Here is a 17,738-nt window from a genome sequence, read left to right on the forward strand (position 1 = left end):
AGGTAGGCCAATCCTTTTTACAGCAAAGGGGAGGCCTAAAAGTACTGTCATATGAGACAAGGGCTCCCGATGACACATGGGAATTTATGTCTAGTCATGTTCATCATGTTGAGTTGATTCGCGTTCGTTACGATGATATGTGGGTGGACCGGTGCAAAGAGTTGTTCCTACTTGAACAAGCAACCCACTTATTATTACCCTCTCACAAGCATGTACAACCACGAAAGAAGAATTAATATCAATCCAAGCGTAACATGAAACATGTGGATCCAAATTAGCCCTTCATGAAGCAACACATAAGTTGGGGTTTAACATTCTGTCACGCTCGCAACCCATCATCTACTTGATACTCCACAATGCCTTTCCTTATGTCCATAATATGGTCAAGTGTCATGTAGTCGACATTATACGACACCACTAAGAAAAGCAACAACATACACATCATCAAAATATCGAAAAATACCAACTTCACATGATTAATTATAACAAGACTTCTCGCATGTCCTCAAGAACAAGAGTAACTACTCACACCTCGTCAACACGTTCAAGATTAGAGGTATAATAATGGTAATCAAGGATGTGAACATAATATATTTCACCAAGTAAACCAACTAGCATCATGTACAATATATAATCAACACTACTAGTAACCCATACGTACCGATCTGAGGTTTTGAGACGAAGATTGAATACAAGAGATGAACAAGGGTTTGATATTAGATGGTGGTAGTGAAGTTGTTGATGTAGATTGGTCCTCTCAAGAAGGAGGAAGCATTTGTGGTGAAGATGGCTTGGATGGGCCCCTCCCGGAGGGAAGTTTCCCCGACAGAATCTCTTTGTGGGAGAGCACAAGGGTCACTGCCGAGGTTTCCGCCTCGAAACGGTGGTGATTCGTCCTGAAAGATCCTTATCATTTTTTCTAGGCTAAAGCACACCATATAGGATAAGGGGGTTGGGAGACGTGTTAGCGACCCACAAGGCAACAGGGTGCACCCACCATATAATTTTGGCTCAATAATTCTTATATCCCATAAAAATGCTCTATGAAGTTTCACGTCATTTGGAGTCTAGTGATTTTTCAGCCTTTTTTCTTGGTTTTCAGGTCCAGAATTCTAGTTTCCACTAATTTCCCTCCTTCTTATGTACCTTGCATATTCATAGAGAAAAGGCATAAGAATTGTAAAGTAATGAGTAATAATCTATAGGAATAACAAAAATATCAATAAGAATTCATGATGCAAAATGGACGTATCAATTGCCCCAAGCTTAGACCTCGCTTGTCCTCAAGCGAAAGCCGACCTCGATAATAATAACCAAGTAACAACTATCCACACCATTAAAGTATAAAGCATAAACTTTATTGGAGGATAACAAAATATGTTCTTAGTCATCGAGATAATCATAATTCATCATATCTGAGAGGAGAGCCTATGTACGAGCTTTCATGTTAGAAAGTTAACATACTCAACTATCATTTAGTCTTCTATGATTGTTGACACTCATTGCATGTTTTTGGAGCTAATGTTTTCATCGGGCACGTAGGAAGAAAAGGAATTTATTGTTTCCCCACCCAACTTATTTACCACAAGGATAATGTCAACAATAACAGTTCATGATCTCCTACATTCAACTGGATATATATATATATGGATCTATCCCCAACACATGATGCTTGCGAACTAGAGAGTTAATAGGTTGGAGTAAGGATAAACTTAATTGAATCTTTCACAAAAGTAAATTCATGCAGATAAAAGATAGGCTCTTGCAGAAGGAAGCAGAGGTTTTCATGTGTTTTTAAGCTGGATGTCTAAACTCTTAATGAAAGGGAACAACACTTTATATTGCCCCTTGTGATAGCACAGTTTATTAAGCAATGTGTCGCTTTTATTTTTTTGCCATCACAAGATCGGTTAAGTTTATTTCCCCTTACAATACATGTTTATGAGCAATTTTTACTCCTTGATGCGCCGATGACAACATACTTGGAGGATCTTACTCAATCCATAGGTAGATATGTTTGACTCTCATGGCAAGAAACTAGGTTTATGGGTTATGGATGCACAAGTAGTGTCTATACTTAGTGTGGAACATTTTGGCTAGCAAAAGATCTAAAGCAAGTACCCGATGTTAGAGGATGCATGACAAAATAAATACCATATGAACGTAAGCTATCATGATCATTACGTTGTATTCCCTGTCCAACATCACTATTTTCTCATTATATAATATTTGTGGGGGCTCAAAATCATAAAAGATGTCCAAGATAGAGTATTTATATGATAATCTCCACTCCTCTATCATAATCTGGCGTAGATTGTATCAATGACTAATGATATGTTTGTTTATTCCCGACAACTTTTATCACTTATATTTTTTCTATGTGAAGTCAGTAATCATCACGGGATTAGCATATAATATTTTTATTTATATATTTCAATGCTATTATGATAGATGTATGGTAGTAGAGCATGCAAATTCAACTAATATTTATTATATAACTCTCACACTCGGTTACGAGGATATATAGATCTCAAACTAAAAAATTCTAAGCAAGTTAAAACTGAAATTTTATTTCTTAAAATCATGGTATAACTAAGGATCGAACTAAGGTAGATGCTAATGATGAAAGTGATGGTGATACGATACCGGGGCACCTCCCCCAAGCTTGGAACAAGTTAGGGGTGGTGCCCATACCCATATACTCATGTGTTCATCTTGGGTGATGGTGGTGTTGGGGTAGTAAGTTTCTTCTCCATATTCCATGGCATAGGTCCCCCGTTGAAGAAGGAAGAGATCATCCGTGGAATACTGAAATTGGCACTATACTCATCCTCTTGAAATGAGATTCATAATCACAGTTTTGGTTTCACAAATCATAAATTTGACCCTGAAGATCTTGGAGCCTTTCATGGATCTTGAAGATTATATCCACAATTTCATTCTTCTCCTTCTTATTCTCGTGAATAGAATCCATAATCGTGGAGTGGTTGGCGTTGAGTCAATACTCCACCATCCCTTGGCACTTGAAGATCGTCTGCTCCACTGCTTTGAGCCTGGCCTTATCGCTTCCCTCCATCTTGGCCCTTGTATGTCATAGATATGGAGCACCTCCTCAGGCATCTCAACGGTTTGAGGGTGTTTCATCACCTCCGTCAGGTAAGGGTTGATGACCTTCTCGAAGAACTTGTCTTTTTAGGAGCTTGATGTTGCCATGGTGATCTAGATTTATTAGGAAATAGCTCGAAACAAGAATAGAGAAGAAACTTGCAATGCGGTGGTCTAAATAGACACCAGTATATATAATGATTTTTTCTACGTAATAATAAATGTCCAAGAAGAAAACGGGGTCCGCGAGGCACACGAGGGCCCCACGAGCTATCATGCCGTGTCTAGGGGGTGGGCGTGCACTTTTGGCTTTGCCTCACTGGTGGGTCCCCCGGACTCCTTTCTATTTTTGGAATTTTTCTAAAATACCTAAACAAAGAGAAAATATTTTTTTGGAATTTTTGAAGTCGGTTTAATTAGTGTATCACATACCTAGTAATTTTCAACTTTCTTGGTTGTTCTGGAAGGTCTCTTTTATGTGTTGTTCCAGAGTCATAACTTGATAATATTAGTTTCAATACTGATGGGCATACGTGAAAAATGGTGTTTGATTCTTTGCACATTTACCACTCTCGGATTTTTTCTTTCGAAGTTGTTAATCTTTATAGTACCGGAGCTATAGACCTCCTCAACAATGTAAGGGCCACTACTGGAATTCCTATATTTGTCGTCTGCCAAATCTTTGCCATCAGCCAGCAGACGGCGAAGAACCTCTTTACCGTGTGTTGGCAAAAAACAGACGGTAAAGAGGAGGCTGATGGCAAAATACATATTTGCCATCAGCCACCTCTTTGCCGTCTGTCAACAGACGGCAAAGGTAGGGATGGCAGACGGCAAAGCTATCCCACCCCACCCCTCCTCTCTCCCCATCCCACCCCGGCCCCACCCACCCCTTTGCCGTCTGCCTGACTAGCTTTGCCGTCCGTGGCAGACGGCAAGGGGGATGGACCCCCCAAACGTTAACGGTCGCCGCGCGCCCCACCTCTCTCCTCTCTCCCACGCACTCTCTCTCACTGCTCTCCCCTCAGCGCCGCCGCAGCCCCTCAGCGCGGCCGCAGCAGCCCCCGGCCCCCAGCGCCGCCGCCGCCCCACCGCCGCCGCCGCCGCCGACGCCAACCCCACCACACCTCCCCACCCCACCGCCGCCCTGCGCCCCCCCCCTGCGGCCCTCCTCCTCCTCCCTGCGCCCCCGCCGCCGCCGCCGCCGTCGACGCCACCCCTACCCCACCGCCGCCCTGCACCCTCCTCCACCGCCGCCCTCCTCCCCCTGCGGCCCTCCTCCCCCTGGTAAGTTTCTGTTTCTTCTTTTTTTAATAGTTTTTGTTTAATTAGTTCTTACTTTTTGTTTAGTTTTAGTTTCAGTTTTAGTTTAGGTTTAGTTAGGTTAGTTTCAGTTTTAGTTTAGTTAGTTTCAGTTTTAGTTAGGTTAGTTTCAGATTTAGTTAGGTTAGTTTCAGTTTTAGTTAGGTTAGTTTCAGTTTTAGTTTAGTTTTAGTTTTAGTTTCAGTTTTAGTTTAGGTTTAGTTAATTTAGGTTTAGAAGAAGAAGAAGAAGGAGAAAGGAGATGAAGAAGAAGGAGAAAGGAGAAGAAAAAAATAAGAAGAAGAAGGAAAAGAAGAAGAAGGAAAAGGAAGGGAAGGAGAAGAACCAAGAAGAAGAAGAAGAAAAATAGGAGAGGAAGAGAAGAATAAGAGGAAAAAAGAAAATAAGAAGAAGAAGAAGAAGAAGAAGAAGAGAAGAAGAAAAAAAGAAGAAGGAGAAAAAGAATAAGAGGAAAAAAGAAAAAAGAAAATAATAAGAAGAAGAAGAATAAATTAGTAGATTTAGTAGGTAATTTCCGTTAGTTAATTAGTAGATTTAGTAGGTAGTTTAGTGGTAGATTAGTAGTTAATTAGTAGTTTTAGTGGTAGATTCTGTTAGTTAATTAGTAGATTTAGTAGAAGAAAAGAAGAAGAAAAGAAGAAGAGAAGAAGAAGAGAAGAAGAGAAGAAATAGGCAAAATGGGCTAATTAACCCAACAATGACATAACCTGAAAAGTAGTATAGTAACCTGGAAAGTCCTCTGGACCAAAAGGGCAACTTCTGGACCTGCTTAATAGAAAGAATAGGAAGAAGAAGAAGAGGAGGAGGAGGAGAAGAGGAGGAGGAGGAGAAGAGGAGAAGAGGAGGAGGAGAAGAAGAAGAAGAAGAAGAAGAGGAGGAGGAGGAGAAGACAAAAATAAGAAGGAGAAGAAGAAAAGATGTAGTATAGGACAATGACATAACCCAGCTCATTAATATTATATACTTAGCTTGTTTTCCTCTAAAATGGGATAATTAGCCCATTTAGCTCAAAAAAGACATAATTAGGTAATTTAGCTCCAACATAATTAGGTAATTGTTGTACGAGCTCCGCCCCTGCATTCATGGGTCAGTACAAATTTCATCTCCTCCCCACCCCTTCATTTACTGTGGCTCGGTTTCCGGATGCAACTTTCTAGATTTAGGTAATTCAATTAATTTATCAGTATGCGTGACCAGTATGCGTCTCCCGTTCGAAAGGGCGACATCTATAAATATGCATGTCTTTGCATATTTATAACCGCCATCCTTTCGAATTGTCCAACATTATCCATCGACAGCCCGAGTATGTGTAGATTGGGTTCGTTTTCCCGTATGCTGTGCTCTGGATCCGATTCGGAATTTTGTCAGTGCCTCCCTGTTGTTCTCCGGACGCACATCCTCTCTGTTTATTGCGGAGACGTGTATTAGGAGAACAGCGGGGAGGTGCTGCCGAAATTTTGCGTTGGATCAGGAGCAGAGCATGGGAAAACGAACCCAATCTACACATACTCGGGTGGGATTAGGACCTATCTTTACCTATTAGCGTGTAGGTTGCCTGGACGTAATAAAAATGGCGAAATATGAATATAAATGCTAAATTATATATAAATATATTTCTTCTGTCTTTAGTAGCTACGCAAGATGAGTGATCGTGCGTGGATGTATACCGGTCACCCTAGTCAGAAAGAGATGACGAAAGAATGGTTTTTAAAACAAAGGAATTTGTGAAAGCCGCATTCGCAAATGGCCAGGAAAGAAACTATTGCCCCTGTCCTGGATGCGACAACTATAAAAAGACGACAAAGGCTGTAATGATTAAACACCTGCAGAGGAGGGGTTTGAAGCCTAATTATACGGTGTTGACATTTCATGGTGAGTCTATACAACGCACAAGAGCTGAGGTGGTCCGTCGTCGCACGGACGAGCATGGTACTGGGATCGAAGACATGGTGCAAGACTTTGATGATTCTCGGGATTCGGAAGATGAGATGGAGGAATCTGCAAAGGCCTTTTATGAAATGTTGGAGTCTTCAAAACGTCCTCTCCATGAGCACACCTAGCTCTGTCAGCTGGATGCAATTGCACAAGTAATGGCTCTGAAGGCTCAGTTCAACTTGGGAAGAGTTGAAGAGAATTCTACGACGTGATGATGACACTATTTGGACGTTTCCTACCCAAAGGCCATGTCATGCCTGCAAACCTGTACCAGTCGGACAAAATACTTCGTGTACTTAAGATGCCCTATGAGAAGATAGATGCATGTGAGAAAGGATGTGTCTTATTTAGGAAGGAGTATGCACACTTGGACTATTGTCCCAATTGCGAGTCTTGCAGGTATCTTGTGGTAGACAACGGTATGGGTGACAAGAGGCAGACCAAAATCGCAGTTAGTGTTCTTCGGTATATGCCAATCGTACCAAGACTTCAACGTCTTTTCATGGTCGAAGAGACAGCCAGACAGATGACATGGCACAAATTGGGCAAAAGAACCGAACTAGACGCGGATGGGAATAAGATGATGGTACACACATCGGATGGGGAAGCGTGGAAACATTTCGATGGATTGCATCAGGATAAAGCGGTAGATCCAAGGAATCCTCGAGTCTGCGCCGCCACGGATGGTTTTAATCCCTTCGGCATGACGGCAACCCAATACAGTTGTTGGCATGTATTTGTCATTCCACTGAATCTCCCCCCCGGGCAGATTATGCAAAGAAAGAACATATTTCTGACGTTGATAATTCCAGGGCCCAATTATCCGGGGAAGAATATGAATGTGTACCTGCAATCGCTTAAGGATGAATTGGAAGAAGCTTGGGAAAATGGGGTCAAGACATACGATGCCGCTAGAAAAGAAAACTTCAAAATGCATCTGTGGTACATGTACTCTATGCATGACTTGCCAGCGTATGCGCTATTCTCTGGATGGTGTGTGCATGGAAGGTTCCCGTGCCCCCAATGCAAGGCAGCTCTTCAGTTTCATTGGTTGAAGGAGGGTCGGAAGTATTCTTGCTTTGACTTGCATAGACAGTTCCTGGATCCTGACCATCAGTTCAGAAAAGACAAGAAGAACTTTACCAAAGGTAAAGTTTTCAAAAACTTGGCACCACATGCGTTCACAGGCCAACAGATCCTAGATCAGTTAAATGCCCTCGAGCCTGATCCAGAGCGTCTAGGGTATTTCAAGGGGTACAATTCAAAACATGCCTGGACTCACAAGCCATGCTTCTGGGATCTGCCTTACTTCACAGACCTCCTTCTTCCACACAATATCGACATGATGCACACTGAAAAGAATATCGGAGAGGCTATTTTTGGTACATTTTTCGACATAGATGGGAAGACAAAGGATAATATTAAGGCTAGAGTCGATCAAGAGACACTATGTCATAGACCGTTACAAAATATGTGAGAAGCCAAAGGAAAGCAGAAATGGTCGAAGCCAAAGGCCTGGTTCAATCTTGGAAGGCCAGCTATGAGGGAAATTATCTTGTGGGTCAAAATGAACTTGATGTTCCCCGATGGGTATGCAGCGAATCTAAAGAGGGGAGCGAGTCTTGAAAAATTAAAAATCTTTGGTCTCAAGAGTCATGATTGGCACATATGGCTAGAGCGGGTAATGCCGGTGATGTTACGTGGCTTTATTCCTGAGGATGAATGGCTAGTACTGGCGGAGCTGAGCTATTTCTTCCGTGTTCTTTGTGCGAAAGAATTGTCGCCTGGCGTGGTAGAAGACATGGAGGAGTTTGCACCGGAGTTGTTGTGCAAGTTAGAGAAGATCTTTCCACCGGGCTTCTTTAATCCAATGCAGCATTTGATTTTACATCTACCGACCGAGGCAAGATTGGGTGGGCCCGTGCAAAATCGTTGGTGCTTTGCAACTGAGAGGATGCAGAAGACCCTTCGAGCTAAATGTAAAAATAAGCGTAGAATTGAAGCATCGATGGCTGAGGCATTCATTACTGAGGAGGTGGCAAACTTTGTGACAGCACACTACGAAGCCAAAAATCATCATTTGCATAATCCGAAGCCTCGGCACAATGATGGAGACCCTAAAAAAGGTGGGTCCAACCTCAGCCTATTCAAAGGGAAGCTCGCACCAGCCGGTGCTTCGAAACCAATAATGTTGGATATCGAAGAATGGCGGAACATTTCGTTGTATATCTTCAACAACCTAACAGAAGTGCGGCCGTACATCGAGTGAGTTCTCTGCACATTTTCCCGTAACTTCTAATTCATTTGAACTGCTCTTATTCCCGGATATTTCAAACAGCCGTTACGTCGTCAAATTCTCGGATGGAGCGGTGATCGAAAATGATTCCGTCGAAGAGTATGAGCTTCTGTCAAAGACAGAAGGCGGCTATCCCGGTTTCATCTCTTGGTTCAAACAAACGGTAATTATCAATAATGGACCATTTCATTCTTGGTCTAACTTGCGGCTAATGCAACAACCGTTTCGTATTAAACTTGTAGGCTAATTCAGAGTCTATGGACGCCGAATTGAGACAAGTCGCTAATGGTTTTGACTATAAGGTCCGTTCATTTGAGAAATACAACATCAACGGGTATCTCTTTCGTACCTTTGGCAAAGAGCTATCTATGCCCGACCGGAAATCTACAAATTGTGGTGTCTCTGCTATCGGCGAAGGTGTTATCGAGTATTATGGAAGAGTTGAAGCAATTTATGAACTTCAATTCTATGGTGAAAACCCACCGAACGTCGTAGTCTTCAAATGTTATTGGTTCCAGCCGAAAGAGACTAGAAGGACTCATGAACATATAGGACTAGTCGAAATCAATCCAAACACCCATTTAGATGTTCCCGATGTCTATATTACGGCTCAACCGGCAACCCAAGTTTTCTACCTACCGTGGGCATGCCAAACGGATAAGAATCTGGAAGGTTGGTATGTTGTTTATGAAGTGCCGCCACATGTCAGACCACCTCTCCCAAATGAACAGGATTATGAACCTCACATTAACCCAGACACATATGATGGAGAATTCTTCCAAGAAACACGTCTTTCCAAGAAACGTTTCAAGAACCGTCGTGCTTCATCCAAGAACATGGAAGTAGACAGCGACAATGAATCCGACTCCAGCCCTGAGCCGGAACCAGAAGACCTGGAACTCGTAGAGGTTACTGATGCGGATGACCTGTCAATGCTTCAACGATTAAAGGAAGGCATTTCACAACTTCACGCCGTTGAACCCGATGAGCACGTCATTCATGAAGACATGCGTGATAGTGATGATGATGATGCATTTATTGATGATGATTATTAGTTTGTAAGATTCACAACTTAAATTATATATATTTTAATCTTTATTATTCATATATTATTATTCATGTCAGTCATTCAATTTTTTTATGTTGTACTAATTTATTTTAATCTTTATCATGGCAGGTGTTGAAAGATGGTGGGCGCGGGTCCAGATCGCTCGACGGGTTCTTCCCAGGCGCCCCGCACGAGGGGTGGTACTTCCATTCCACCCCTATCTCTCCGTAGAACCTTGGCAGACAGTCTTTCGACACCAGCCGTGGGTTCTTCTTCGTCGGTGGCATTGCCCGCTGGGAGAGGTGCTGGTCGGGTAGGGAAGAAGGAGAAGGGTACAGGGAGAGGTGGTGGCCGCGGAAGATCCAGGAGGACTGTTGAGCCGTCCTCGCCACCACCACCAGCTCATTCACCCGAGCATAGGACTAGTACGGTCGACCCGTTTGCGGAGGAGGCTACTGGGACTCCGGTCCAGGAGCCTGGTGTTCACGGGCATTCGTCCCATGAGACTCCGGTCCAGGAGCAGCCTCGGGTCGAGGTGCACTCAGCCCAGGAGCAGCCGGAGGAGACTACGGTTCCGGAGGCTTCACCCGACGTGGAGAGGTCCGGATGGGAGCCTTGGCCGGATCGTACCGAGTTGCCGGATTGGACCGAGGGTCCGGGTGGCTCAGGGGGCGGGGATGGCGGGGATGAGCTTACGGATAGCGAGGGCGATGTGCAGGTGGACGGGGCCCCGGCTACCGTGTACAAGCGTTGGAGTGCTTTAGTTTCCGTTTTTATTTGAGTTGATGAACAATGTGTTGGTTCTTTGTATGTGTTGATGAAGAATGTGTTGATGAACAATATATGTGCAACTATATGTATGTATATATGGATGAAACTTCGTATGTGTTGGTTCTTTTGATATATGGGATGTACGTTGATGAACAAATGGCATTGATGAGCTTTATATGTATATCATATATGTGTTGTGATCTATTTATGATATATGTGCTCTGAATTATATGTATATGTGATGTGAAATAGAAAAAATAAATAAAAATGGGACAATATAGGATCTTTGCCGTCTGCCAGCTGATGGCAAAGGCCTTTGCCATCAGCCAGCAGACGGCAAAGGTGCCACGTGGCGCCCAGCTATGCAACCTGGGCAGTAGCAGCTGGCCATATAGTCTCTTTGTCGTCTGCCTGCTGGGTGGGCAGACGACAGAGAAGAGGGCACAGAGGAGGGGGAAGAAGACAAAAGTGGAGGGAGGGGGGAGGGGAGGACACGGCAGATGGCAAAGATAGTCAAGGGGGCAGACGGCAAAGATGGAGGGGGGACGGGAGGGGAGGAGAAGGCGGACGGCAAAGCTTGACCGGGAGGCAGACGACAAAGATTGCCGAGGAGGCAGACGGCAAAGGCTCCGTTAACCCCTAACAGAGGCAACGCCTCTCGGCTGCCGTCCCAAACTCTTTGCCGACTACTCCTCAGGAAAGCTGACAGCAAAGAGCTTTGTCGTCCGCTTTAGGGGGGCAGACGGCAAAGAAGGTCCTATGCCGTCGTAGGCTGACGCAGAAAATTTGCCGGCCGTGACAATCTTTGCCGTCTGTGGTACTGTCTTTGCCGTCCGGGTATCTGTCTTTGCCGTCTGTGATGGCAGACGACAAACAAGGTGATTCCTGTAGTGAGCCTCCCCATTTGGACAGAAGCTTTCCAGTATAAAATATGAAACGAGAATTGTTCAAAAGAATTAGGTCTCCTACATTGAATTCCCATTTTTGTATTCCTTTCTCATGCCATATTTTAAGTGTTTCCTTAAACAACTTGGCGTTTTCATAATCTTATGTCCTCCATTCATCTAATGAACTAATATCAAGTAACCCCTTTTCACCGACAAGTTTGAAGTCATAATTAAGTTATTTAATTGCCCAATAAGCTTTATGTTCTAACTCAATAGGTCAATGTCATGCTTTTCCGTAGACTATTTTATAAGGGGACATTCCCATGGTATTTTTGTAAGCAATTCTATAAGCCCATAAATCATCATCAAGTTTCTTAGACCAATTCTTTCCAGACCTATTAATAGCGTTTTGCAAACTTAATTTTATTTCCCGATTGCTAAACTCAACTTTACCATATACTAAGGATGATAAGCTTATTCAATTTTATGGTTAACATCATATTAGCTAGAATCTTTGGAAAAGAACCACATATAATATGTGAACCACCATCATTCATGAAATATCTAGGAACTCCAAACCTCGGGGAAATAATATCTTTAAGCATTTGAATAGTACTGTTGTGATCAGCACTACTACTTGGAATAGCTTCTACCCACTTAATAACATAATCAATAACAACTAGAATTCGATTATACCCATTGGAGGAAGGAAAAGGTCCCATATAATCAAAACCCCAAACATCAAAGGGTTCAATCACAAATGAAAAGTTCATAGCCATTTCCTAACGTCTACCAATGTTACCAATTCTTTGACATTCATCACAATAGAGGACATACTTACAAGCATCTTTGAAAAGAGTAGGCCAATAAAAACCAGATTGTAGTACCTTGTGTGCAGTTCTGTCACCAGCATAATGCCCTCTGTATGCCCCGGAGTGATACTTTCGTAGGATCTGTCCATGTTCATGCTCGGGTACACAGCGTCTAATAACACCACCTACTCCTTCTTTATAAGGATTTGGGTCACCCCAAAATAAATGTCTTAAATAAAAGAAAACTTTTTATTTTTTTAGTGTGTGAAACTAGGTGGTATAAATTTAGCAACAATTTAATTAGCATAGTCTGATGATACTTGTGATCTGCATTGGGTTTTCCGTGAATAGGAATGATTTTTTGCAGCATAGTGCGGGTTAGTATGTCCCTCTATTAAGAAACCAAGGTTTATCTAACTAATAGGAATATCAATCCTCAACCGTCTTCAGCGGATGCAACAAAAGAGGAAACAACATGCACCCAACGCGGGAAAGAGGGTTTCCAATCCCCTTGATCTCATTATTTGCAAGCGAATGAGGTGTGTACATAATTGTAGATAGGTTTAACTTGCAAAATAAAATAAAAGACAAATAAGAACAGTGACAAAATTATATGTTTTTCGAATATATAAGTGAATAGACCCGGGGTCGTCGTGTTATCTAGTACCATCTCTCATGAAAGCAACATATGGTGGATAACCAAATTACTGTTGGGCAATTGATAGAACAGCAAATAGTTATGCAATTTTCACGGCAATGATCATGTATATATAATCGTCACATCCACAACCAAATAGGTCGACTCCTAATTGCACCTACTATTATTACTCCACCCATCGACCGTTATGCAGCATGCTTCTATAGTATTAAGTAAAACAGAGTAATGCTTGGAGAACAGTGACATGATGTAGAAAAAGTAAACTCAACACATATGAATAAACCACATCTTTTTATCCTTAATGGCAGCAACACATAGATGCAACTTGTCCCCTTCTGTCATTGGGATATAGAAACTCACGAGGTTGAACCCTCTACACCGCACCCCTCTCACTTAGGAAATACCAAACTACTTGGCCAAAGCAATTCAATAGATGAGAGAGAATTACGAAGCTATCATGATCATGCAAATAAGAACCATAAAACACAAATAAGATCCAAATACCATTCATGAATAATATGAACATAAACCCACAATTCATCGGATGCCAACACACACACCATACAAAAGAATTACATCGGATAGGTCAACGCAAAGATGTGATTATCATTGTATTGAAGATCAACACAAAGAGAGAGATAGAGAGAGGTAGCCATCTAGATAATAACTACGGGCCCATAGGTCTATGGTGACTACTCACACATCATCACGAGGGCAACAGGGTTGATGAAGAGGCCCTCCGTGATCAATCGCCCATCCGGTAGGGTGGCAGAACGGAGCTACAAATGGGATCACCATGGATTAGAAACTTGCGACGGCATAAAAAGTATTTACGTATGATATTTAGGATTTCTAGAATATTTGGTAATTTAGAGGCTAGAGCACGCGGAAGGATGGGTCACATGGGTCGCGCCCTATTGCCTTGGGGCCCCATGTGTGGCTTCAGGTTTCCTTCCAAAGTTTCTAGGTCTTCTTTTGGTCTAGAAAAATCATAAAAAGTTTTGTGTAAATTGGACTTCGTTAGTCACTAAAAACCTGAAAAACAAAAAACACATAGAAAACAGCAACTGGCGCTGGGCACTGGGTTAATATAACAACATGGAACTCTATCCCCAAGCTTAATTCTTGCTCCCCTCGAGTAGGTAACTAATGAAAAAAGAAATTTTTGATGTGATGTGCTATCCAATATGTAATATATTGCATGTATTCTCATTGAGAAAAGACGATTCAAAGAACATCAACATAATAATTATTATAATCATGAGCAAAAAATCATCAATCTTTCAAAGTATACATCCTAAAAGAAAGTTTACCCCCATTAATCTTTCGTATTAGCAAAGCACGACTCTCTCTTCACCACATTAATATGAATGTTAAGCACCACGGTGTCAGAGCTAGGAAATTGGATCATACTTTTTCTAAGTGAATCAAATTTTCATTCTTCACGCAATACATGAGAGTGGGCCATGCACATAACATAAGGTGGTATAGAATACGATGGTAGGTATCAAAGGGGTAAAAGTGGATAAGATAGTCTCACATCAACTAGGTGCACCAACGGGCTATGGAGATGCCAAACGGTAAATGCCAATGCAAGGAGTATGGATTTCCATGAAAATGATGCTCTAGAGCTATAAGTGTATGAAAGCTCAAATGAAGCTAAGTGGGGTGTGCATCCAACTTTCCTGCTCATGAAGACCTCACGCATTTGAGGAAGCCCGTCATCGGAATATGCAGGCCAATTTTATGATAATGATAAGATGATTCACACTACATGTCACACCCTGTGTTTGACTCTCCTGATTAAATTAACTTATCTCAAAAATTAGGACCAATTAAAAAATTTATGATTGAGTGTGATGCTTGATGTGATTGCTGCTAGCTTGCTTGTTTGCTTCTGTTTAATCCCAACGTTATTTCTACTCTCCGAACTCACTTCCTTGACCAAAACCCTTGCCTAATGATTATGACATGTGAATAGAACCATAAACTATTTTTTTACCAAATACTATTTTGACCAAAAAGCTTTTATTTGATTTAAGCTTTCAAAAACCCGTGAGTTGGGATTTGTACTAAAAACCTCAAATTAGGGAAGTTGTTTTGCACCAAATATTTTATTTAAATCCCATTATCAAAAATACTTCTGAAAACCACAATATTCTTATTTTAAAAGTTATTTTACAATTTTTTTAAATACCTTCCTATAAGGTTACAGATGGTCCCTTATGAGGGAAAGTTATTTTTATTGCTCTCAAAATATTTGAGGAACTTTAAATAAACTGAGTGGACATATATATTCCATATATAGGAGTTTCAACACATCGTCTTGTTCAAAATATTGGGCAAAACCCTTCCTCCTTATTTCAAGCCTTTGAAATATTTCTATATGAAATTTTTTTCAGTAAATTCTAGAAAAAATCTAGACTATCACTCATGATATGTTTGATGATCCTTCGAAGTTTCATCTCAATCTAACTTGATTTGATTCACCTAATTATTCCAAAACCATATTTCTCTAGATCCAAATTTGAGCAACTCCACATTGCTGAGTGTCTCCAATTGTGCTCAAATTTGGTGGACATGTTCTGATACTCCAATAATGTATCCACACCTAGTGGTGCATCAAGGATAATAGAAGAACTTGTCCCAAACACCTCAAAACTTTCTCTGTTGATTTCAAAACTTGGGAAACTTTACACTGTAAAGTTTCTCCAATTGATACCAAACTTTTTGGGCATGCTGTAATGCTCAAATGATGCCACCAAACCAAGTTGTGGATTTGTGGGAAGTGATTTGCATGGTTTTGTATGCGGAAAGCCATTTCTTCCTATTTCATGGGTTTTTCAAGTCTACATTGGAAACTTTCTCACCCAAATCCCAAGCTTGGTGTCCAAGCCTATTTTCACCTATTATGTGATCCTCTTAAGTTTCATAGCAAATAGTTTCCATTTGTTATCCCTAACATCCATCAAACACCTTCTGCCTAATTACCAAAATTGCTAATTTGGCCCCTCCCACTAATCTCCTAGAGCTTAAAACTTTACCACAACTCTCTATGGTTCCCTTTTACCTCTAGTAACCAGGCCATGGCCACTGGTCAATTATTGGAGGGTGACTCCATGTATCTACCTCTCATTTTTACTTCGGCATCACTATTTTACCCGTCTTGCTAAACTTATGCTTAAGCAAAGGCCACCACCTCTTTCCATAGAGCCTCTAGCATGCTAATGCATCATCCCAAAACAATATATGGCATGCTCATGTGGAAAATATGAGCAACCCATCTGAAACTTGATTTGTGGCCGAAATGTAGCTTTGAACTACAACTGCTAGCTAGACACCTCCTCTTGATATGAAACTTTGCATTATTGTAGTACTTCCATACCAAATACTGCTAGACAAGGTCTCATCTCAATTTCCGCTCACTGCAAACACTTTTTGCTAGCCCCAAGTTTGTTGTTGAAAACTTTAATAGAGAGGAAACCTGGTCTAATCTGCTCCATTCAAGTTCAAACTTCACCAGTTCCCTCTCCAACGCGTGCCTTGGAAGCTTGACACCTTGGTCTGGCCAAGGGGTGGCCATGGACATGGAGTGGGGTGGTGACCACCTCCCTGGAATGCAATAATGGTGCTTTGCACCTTGTCTTCACCCTGCAGGCCATGTTTAGCCGGGGCAGTTTGTTTGAGAGCGCCAAGGCACTCTCCTTTGACCGTCCAAGCCCTTATGAATGCCTAGAAGCCACCAAGCCCCCTGCCGCATGCATGCCCTCGCTGTGCTCAGACCACCCGTGGTGCATCCGTGTCTCCCCTCGATCGCCCCTCCACTTAGAGCCTCCCCCGAGTCCCTGCTTCACCCTCCTATATCAGTATCCCTCCTGCAAACCTCCATACGCCCCAATTTCTCCTCCCATGCCCCCTATCCACCCCATGGCTAGAATCTCCCCAGCCGGTTCTCCATCAAATTCGGCCACTTCGGCCTTTTCTCTCCTCCGTGAGCCTCATCGGAACGTCCATGCGTTTCCCCACTCGTCTTCCGCTCCTCCTGTCGTTCTTCCCATGACTAGGATGCAGTGCCCACGGTCACCGATGGCTACCTCCTCCGTGGCTAATGAGAGACTCGACCTGGCACTCCCCGACGAGTGCGCCGGTGCCCGTGGCGTCGGCGGGGCCGACTGGAGCCTCTAGGGCGAGCGCCAACAATACACTGTCCTGCCTCCCTGTCGTTCCCAGCTCAAGCGGAAGGTTGGAGATGGAGCTGACCAACAGGGCTTGCCTGTAAGCGGTACAGTGCCCGGGCCTAGCCATAAGTGGAGATGGGAGCCCTCCTGGTCGTCTTCCCGCACAGGAGACGTAAAACTCGGAGGCGCTTTCTCCGTCAAGTGCGCCACCGCGAGCTAGGCCAAGCTGGGCCGGTCCAAGGCCTATTTAGCGCTTTGGGCACACTTTAACTCTCTGGTATAGCTCCTTTTTAGTTTTTTGTTTTATTAGAAACTTCAAAAACCATATCTAATTCATTTTACTCCAAAATTGATGTTTCAAATTCCTACAGGTCCAAAAATTAAGATCTAGCCAAGGAGGTGCCTTGCACATTTTTCCAAATAACTTTTATGTAGTGTTAATATTCAAATGCAGATTTGAATGTTTCTAGCCCCACGTTGCCAAAATCCTAGGAGACTCAAATCAGCTCCAAATCGAGTGATTCCAATTTCCAAAGATATATTAAATCATTCTATAATTTCCTAGCGTAGGTGAACATTTTTATCTGCAATGTTTGTGTCGCATCAAATAAATAGCCCTTTTTGTTGTTTATTCAATATTAGAAAATCTATAGGAAATTCATACCAACTTCAATTCCAGTGAAACCACTTCTTAAATGTTTCTAAATTCATGTTCTATTAAATGA

The 17,738-nt window shown here is 42.4% G+C and overlaps 1 pseudogene; it reads left to right on the forward strand.

Moving 5' to 3' along the window:
• Positions 1-16,762: 16,762 nt before the first annotated feature.
• LOC123441657 lies at positions 16,763-17,296 on the forward strand (annotated as a pseudogene).
• The last annotated feature ends 442 nt before the right edge of the window (positions 17,297-17,738 follow it).

This window comes from Hordeum vulgare, chromosome 3H (genome assembly GCF_904849725.1).
Source record: "Hordeum vulgare subsp. vulgare chromosome 3H, MorexV3_pseudomolecules_assembly, whole genome shotgun sequence".
NCBI classification, from domain to species: domain Eukaryota; kingdom Viridiplantae; phylum Streptophyta; class Magnoliopsida; order Poales; family Poaceae; genus Hordeum; species Hordeum vulgare.